Genomic DNA, 8,160 nt, shown 5'->3' on the forward strand with positions numbered 1-8,160 from the left:
GTTTCGGGTGTGGTGGAGACCACATCAAGCCAAGGATCCAAGTAGTCAACGAAGTCCTGTCGAAGCCAATGGTGGTTCCATAATGGTGAGGGCTGTGTTTACACGGAATGGACTGGGTCTTCTGGTCAAATGAACCCATCAGTGACTGAAAATGTTTATGTTCCGTTCCTTGGAGACCACTTAAAGTCATTCATGAACATCATGCTTCCAATTTTTAGAGATGACAATGCGCCATGTCACCGACTGGTTTGAAGAACATTCTGGAAGTTCGAGCGAATGTCTTGTCCAACCATATCACCCGACATTAACCCCATCGAACATTAAAGGGACGTAATTGAGAGGACAGTTCGTGCACAAATTCCTGCATCGGCAACACTTTCCCAAATATGGACGACTGATGGGGCACCATAGCTCAATATTTGTTCACGGGGCGTCCACCGACTTGTTGAGTCCATGCCGGTCGAACTGCTGCACAACGGTGTAGGGCGAAAGAAGGTCCAACACGATACTAGGAGGTAACCAGGACTTTCGTCACCTCTATGCAAAGTGTGCATGGGCAAATATTGTTCATTTTCAGAGCAACATTCTCCCGTAGTAAGATGCATCTGGAAACAAATGTATGCGCATTCGGGAATACAGAACGACGTAAGCCTAGCCACAACCTGAATTGGGAAATATCGTCCTCAGACGCGGTAAATTCGAACACTTGACGTCAGAACTCGAGAAGAACAACAACACATTGGAATCGAACAGTCGTCAGTTCTTGGTTCTCGGAAAAAGCAGGTGATTCTAATGAAAGTACAGTACAGTTGTTTATTACAGAGGAACCAAGGAAGATAGAAATACATTCCGCATGTCACTGGGCAGAGAATTTTATGGAGGAGGAGGAGATTAGTATTTAACGTCCCGTCGACAACGAGGTCATTAGAGACGGAGCACAAGCTCGGATTAGGGAAGGATGGGGAAGGAAATCGGCCGTGCCCTTTCGAAGGAACCATCCCGGCATTTGCCTGAAGTGATCTAGGGAAATCACGGAAAACCTAAATCAGGATGGCCGGACGCGGGATTGAACCGTCGTCCTCCCGAATGCGAGTCCAGTGGAGAATTTTTTTTTTTTTATGTGCGCACCGACACTATACCATACACCCAATACGTGCACCATGCGCTACTCGAGAAAATCGAAACGGTTGTTCAATTCAGTCCACACATGAATCAACAGGTCCCTGTCATGCAAAATAATGAAACCATTAGAAACTTTGTGAAGTTGAGGAAACAACCAGCTTTGTAGCATGTCAAGGTATGACATTCCTGTGACAGTTTCCTCGGCAAAGAGAAAGCTCCACAAACTTCGTAAATACAAACGGCACAAAATACACTGAAGCGCCACAGAAACTCTTATAGGCATGCGTATCTAAATACAGATATATGTAAACAGAATACGGCGGTGCGGTCGGCGACGCCTAAATAAGTGTTCGGCGTAGTTGTTAGATCGGTTACTGCCGCTACAATGGTAGGTTATCAAGATTTAAGTGAGTCTGAACGTGATGTTATAGTTGGCGCGCGAGCGATGGGACACAGCATCTCCAAGGTAGCGACGGTGTGTGGATTTTCCAATACGACCATTTAACGAGTGTACCGTGAATATCAGAAAACCTGAAAATCATCAATTCTCCGACATCACTGCGCCCGGAAAAAGATCCTGCAACAACGGTACCAACGACAACTGAATAGGATCGTTCAACGTGACAGAAATGCAACCCTTCCGCAAATTTCTGCAGATTTCAATTCTGGGCCGTCAACAAGTGCCAGCGTGCGAACCATCCAACTAAACGTCATCGATATGGACTTTCGGAGCCGAAGGCCTACTCGTGCGCCCTTGATGACTGCACGACACAAAGCTTTATGCCTCGCCTGGGCCCGTCAACACAGACATTGGACTGTTGATGACTGGAAACATGGTGCCTGGTCCGACGAGTTTCGTTTCAAATTGTATCGAGGGGATGGACGAGTACGGGTGTGGACACAATCTCATGAAACCATGGAACCTGCATGGCAGCAGTTGACTGTTCGAGCTGGCGGAGGCTCTGTAATGGTGGGCGTGTACAGTTGGAGTGATACGAGACACCTGATACGCCTAGATACTAGTCTGACAGGTGACATGAATATAATAATCCTGTCTGATCCATTCGTGCCATTGTGCATTCCGGGGGACTTAGGTAATTTCAGCAGCACAATACGACACCCCACACATCCAGAAACGCTACAGAGTGGCTCCAGGAAGACTTTTCCGAGTTTAAACACTTCCGCTAGCCACCAGACTCCACAGACATAAACATTATTGAGCATGTTCAAACAAATTTCGGGCTTGCAGCCGGTCGTCGTTCAATACTTCGCACGATATTTCAACTGGGCACCTGCCAGTCATCTTCAGGTGAGCCGTCGCAGACTGGCGATAAAGTTCTCCGCTCCGCAATATATAGCGTACTGTAACTATTCTGCGCATGCGTCGAAAACTTCATAGTTGAACCAACACTGCCCGCCGGCAGCGCCCTCGCTGGTGGAGTAGCGGAACTCAGTCGCCCTCTGCGTTGCTGTTTGCCACGGTATTCAGCGAAAATGGGTATTCCATCCGGCAGATTAACAGGGCACTAACAGTTAAAACTAAGAAGCAGGAAGTGAATAAAGAGGAGAACATGCCGGAACAATCTTTAGCTTTTCTTCCTTTCGTTGGCAACACTTCGTTTAAAATAGCAAGAATCCTCCGAAAATTTCAGGTAAAAGTGGTTTTCCGCCCTCCATCGAAGATTGCGGACCTTGTGGGATCAGTTAAGGACAATCTGTTACTACGAAAGGCCGGAATTTACAAGATACCGTGCCAATGTGGTATGGCTTACATAGGTCAAACCACACGCACCGTGAAAGAACGCTGCACTGAACATCAACGTTACACCCGCCTTTTGCAGCCAAGCAAGTCCGCTATTGCTGAACATTGTATTTCTACTGGACATTCAATGGAGTATGAGAAAACAATGATTTTGTCTACAGCAACGTCTTTCTGGGACTCCATTATTAAAGAATCCGTAGAAATACGACTGGCGGAAAATCTGTTAAACCGTGACAGCGGCTACCAGCTGGACAGTGCATGGAATCCCATCATCTCCACGATTTGCTCAAATCGAAGACGACAGAGTGCGTCGACGGCCGTGGCAAACAGCAACGCAGAGGGCGACTGAGTTCCGCTATTCCACCAGCGAGGGCGCTGCCGGCGGGCAGTGTTGGTTCAACTATCAAGTTTTCGACGCATGCGCAGAATAGTTACAGTACGCTATATATTGCGGAGCGGAGAACTTTATCGCCAGTCTGCGACGGCTCACCTGAAGATGACTGGCAGGTGCCCAGTTGAAATATCGTGCGAAGTATTGAACGACGACCGGTTGCAAGCCCGAAATTTGTTTGAACAGTCAATTCGCCGGGAAAATTTTAAAATTCACATTATTGAGCATGTCTGGAACGCCTTGCAACGTGCTGTTCAGAAGAGATCTGTACCCCGTCGTACTCTTACGGATTTGTGGACAGCGCTGCGGGATTCATGGTGTCATTTCCCTCCAACATTACTGTACACATTAGTCGGATCCATACTACGTCGCGTTGCGGCACTTCTGCGTGCTCGCGGGGGCCCTACACGTTATTAAGCAGGTGCACCTTTTTCTTTGGCACTTCTGTGCATATACAGTTTCGGTGAGTCTCTTTCATACTCGACAACGACACCATCATTTCATAACGCCGGAATTCCTAAGTTGTGGGTGTTTATTCTACCCGATACATGAAACATCGTTTAGTCGAAAGGATGATTCGTTCGGAAAAAGTGTCCTCTGTTATATCCTGGAGAAGTGAAATGCATTGGCCGAGCGGAGTGGCAGCGCAGTTAGAGGCGCCATGTCATGGACTGCGCAGCCACTCCCGCCGGAGTTTCGTGTCCTCATCAGGGAAGACCTTCCATTGTACCAGAGTGGGCAGTAGAGGGTAAAAACTGTGTGGGTAGAGAGAGAATGAAATACATCCAACAGATAACTGGGAACGTAGGGTGAAAGTGCTACTCTGAGATGCAGAGGTTGGCACAGGAGAGGAATTCATGTGGGCCCCATAAAACCACTCAGAAGACTGATGTCAAATACATATTCATCTCTCTCTCTCTCTCTCTCTCTCTCTCTCTCTCTCTCTCTCTCTCTCTCTCTCTCTCTTCCCCTACGCATTTTACACTTTCATACATTCCTTTCTTGTAGTCTTGAAACTAATATATTGTTGATACAACATAACATTTTTTACTATACTATTGTTAAAATCAGTAACTGTGCTCCAAAGGAATTTAGCTTTAAGAATTCCAGAAAAAATGGTGTTTCTTAGTTCTGCTCAATTTAATTATCAACTATGTTGCTGGAGTCAACCTTAGCAAAGCACAGTCCTTTTCTAAAACTTTTATTTTGTGCTTAAAACGTATTTCGACGTAGTGGCATCATTCTTCGTGCCTCGGTGAGTTCTCTATGGCGAGTAATCTGAAATTTCGATAAAAATATGCATGCAAAACGCTGTTTGCAAAAATTCTAACTTTCTATTAGCATTAAAATTATTTATTTATTTATTTATTTGTGGGCGTCGTCAGTTCATCTCAGATTATAGTTCGTCATATTCAATTACTTCAGACTTTTTAAAGGAGCTTGTTGCTCAACACTTTTTCCAGACTCTAAACAAAAGAAGATTAACAAAACAAAAAATATAGTATTTATTATTAAACCATAGCGTCTCTGCTTTCGTCCCACATATAAATTTTAGACATAAATTTTATAAAATAAACTATTGCATCTAGATATTTTATGGAAACTAAAAATACATGCATATTGTTTTTCCTGACGAATCCGAATCATCCTCAATATATTTTTTTCTTGTAGGCACAAAAATGGGAGCAAGGAGATAATTACCTCCATAATTAGTATAACACCTAACGATCCTTTCAGAAAAGAGAAACGAAACCACGAATTTTGATGCATAGACCTATAAACAATACATTGCACGCATTTAGTAGGTCTCATCTCGTTAAAAGAATGCAATAAACCTTCAACAAGGCCAGAACTTTGCTTTTAGATTGGTTTTATTTTCTGTGTAACGATGTAAAATTTCCCCAAGAGCAGTCTTATTAGGCTATACGAAAAGTTACACGAAAAGCGTTGGTACTTACCTCAGAAGAGCAGCTTAATTCATGAGATGGAATGAGTAAACAGGCTACTGTTGAAGTTAACAGCCTGAACAAGGAGGTCCCTTTTCACAGTGCTATGACAACCTCTTGTTGCGGTTGTAATTTTCTCTAGTTGGCAAGCTCACGTCTTTGCATTCTCGTGAGCTCTGCTCAAGGTACATTTCTCCTCGTCTCTTAAAAATTTTTACCGACCGACACCAGGTGTCCTATTCATTAACATAAATATAACGTGGGTGCTTTTAATATTTTATGAAAGCAGTTATGTTGCACCATCAGTGTGCCTAATGTTCAGAGTGAAAAGTGATGATCCTCATTTTACTCCCTGATTTAATTATATTGAGTGGTGGAATTTGAACAGCCTTAATTTGAAGATCTTGGATGTGTGAGAATACGAAGTCAATTCAAAACACTCTCCTCCGCTAGTCGATCTCTCTTGTGGACTTCCAATAAGACACGTTTTTGTTGGTGAGGAAGAAAATCTTTTTACACGCTGCATGGATCCAAGGCTTGACATATTTTTCTCGTTATAGGGACAGGATTATCATGTCTTAAAATATCCCGTGCTCTTTTCCTCCGCCATTCTGTAGATCTACGAAGTTCATGTAGTGTCTCACAATAAAATGCAAATTTCAAGAATATCAATCCATATAATTATGTCAGTTACATAAATTGTTAATCTTTCGTGACTGTTCTCACTGAAAGTTAAATCTCCTGGGCTATTAGCCCGCAAAACTTTCCTCTACTTCTAAAACTACAGCTTAGAATAGAAAAACGATGCATCCTAATTACCATTAATAATTGACCATAAATTTTCCTATCTATACATTCCACTTTACTTCGTTGGTTACTCAGTGACTAAGCGCCAGGCTAAGAATGTGGAACTATGTGAATTAGCCTTTAGTCAGTTCTAGAATTTTTCCGCTTTCACCGTTATTTCAGGTATAGTTCTGAGAGCTGAATTTTTTTTTTTTTTTGGATAGTGAGACAATACTGCGTAAAAAAACAACAGACTGTACATAAACTAGCAAAATTAAAAAAAAAATAAACATTTTCCTCATCTTACTTTACAGAATCTGGTTTAGTCTCCATGTGATATCATTATGGTGTTGTATCAGAACGGTCTATGTCCTATATAAAGCAGACTGTAAATATATAAATGTCTGAGTTCTCCTCCTAGACTCCTGGTTCAATTTCAGTCACATTTGGCATACAGAGAGCATACTCCATGATTATTGGCACTGGAAGGATTATGACCTTCTAGCTTCAACAGGTGCGGAGATATGAACAAAATCATGTTTTGTGACTTCGTAGGCTTTCCCGGCGTAATAAGTCTTGAAAGTCACTTCGAGTTTGCTGTCGGATCCAAAAATCTGCTGCTTTCAATATTTCAGCGATCCAACTGTTCGCCATCTTCAGGAGAACACTGCTTCAGCTGATGAGTCCCGTTGAGAACTGATGCCATACTAATGGAGTAGCATCCTTAGGTCTCTGGTACGCAGAGCATATGCCGTTTTCGACGCGGACTGTTTAACCCAAGAACTTGCACATTTGAGGCCTATTTTTAAGAAAAATGGATACTCTAAAAAGTAGATTCGTCGGGCTGTGGAGTTTGGGCATCACTGGAGGTGCACGAAGAGGAGCATAGATCGGTGGCCATTATTTCTTATGCTGGCGTCATATCGTTTAAGAGTGGAAGAATTTTAAAGAGTTGTAGCATTAAGACTGTGTTCCGTCCATCTTCCAAGATTAGGGCACTACTCGGTTCTGTGAAAGATGATTTGGGGCTTAGGAAGCCTGGTATATACAAAATTCCGTGTCAGTGTGGGAAGGATTACATCGGCCATTCGACACGCACAATTCATGACAGGTGCGTGGAACAGCGCCTTCATACGAGGCTATAACAGACGGAAAAATTGGCGGTAGCAGAAAAGTGCTTAAACGCGAGAGACGGTATAAAATTTTACGAAACTTTGATAGTTAACAACACTTCCGGTTTTTGGAAGTGTCTACAGGGTGCAACAAAAAGGTACGGCCAAACTTTCAGGAAACATTCCTCACACACAAATAAAGAAAATATGTTATGTGGACATGGGTCCGAGCGAGGTGGCGCAGTGGTCAGACACTGGACTCGCGTTCGGGAGGACGACGGTTCAATCCCGCGTCTGGCCATCCTGATTTAGGTTTTCCGTGATTTCCCTAAATTGCTCCAGGCAAATGCCGGGATGGTTCCTTTCAAAGGGCACGGCCGACTTCCTTCCCCGTTCTTCCCTAATCCGATGAGACCGATGACCTCGCTGTCTGGTCTCCTTCCCCGAAACAACCAACCAACCAACCATCTTTTCTTTCTTTGTGTGTGAGGAATGTTTCCTGAAAGTTTGGCCGTACCTTTTTGTAACACCCTGTATAGAGAGGCAACTGAAATGAGGTTGGTGGATAATTTAATTAAGAGAGACAATGGTTTTTCTCTTAGCAGGTCGTTGAATCCTGTACTGTTTTTGTGTCATCAGTCTTCTGACTGGTTTGATGCAGTCCGCCTCGAACTCCTCTCCTGAGTCAACCTCTTCATCTCAGAGTAGCACTTGCAACCTACGTCGTCAATTATTTGCTGGATGTTTTCCAATCTCTGTTTTCCTATGCAGTTTTTGCCCTCTACAGCTCCCTCTAGTACAATGGAAGTCAGTCCCTGATGTCTTAACAGATGACCTATCATCCTGTCTCTTCTCCTTGTCAGTGTTTTCCACATATTCCTTTCCTCTCCGATTCTGCGCAGGACCTCCTCATTCCTTACATTATCAGTCCACCTAATTTTCAACATTCGTCTGTAGCATCACATCTCAAATGCTTCGATTCTCTTCTGTTCCGGTTTTCCCACAGTCCATGTTTCACTACCATACAATGCTGTGCTCCAA

Source organism: Schistocerca nitens, chromosome 6 (genome assembly GCF_023898315.1).
Source record: "Schistocerca nitens isolate TAMUIC-IGC-003100 chromosome 6, iqSchNite1.1, whole genome shotgun sequence".
NCBI classification, from domain to species: domain Eukaryota; kingdom Metazoa; phylum Arthropoda; class Insecta; order Orthoptera; family Acrididae; genus Schistocerca; species Schistocerca nitens.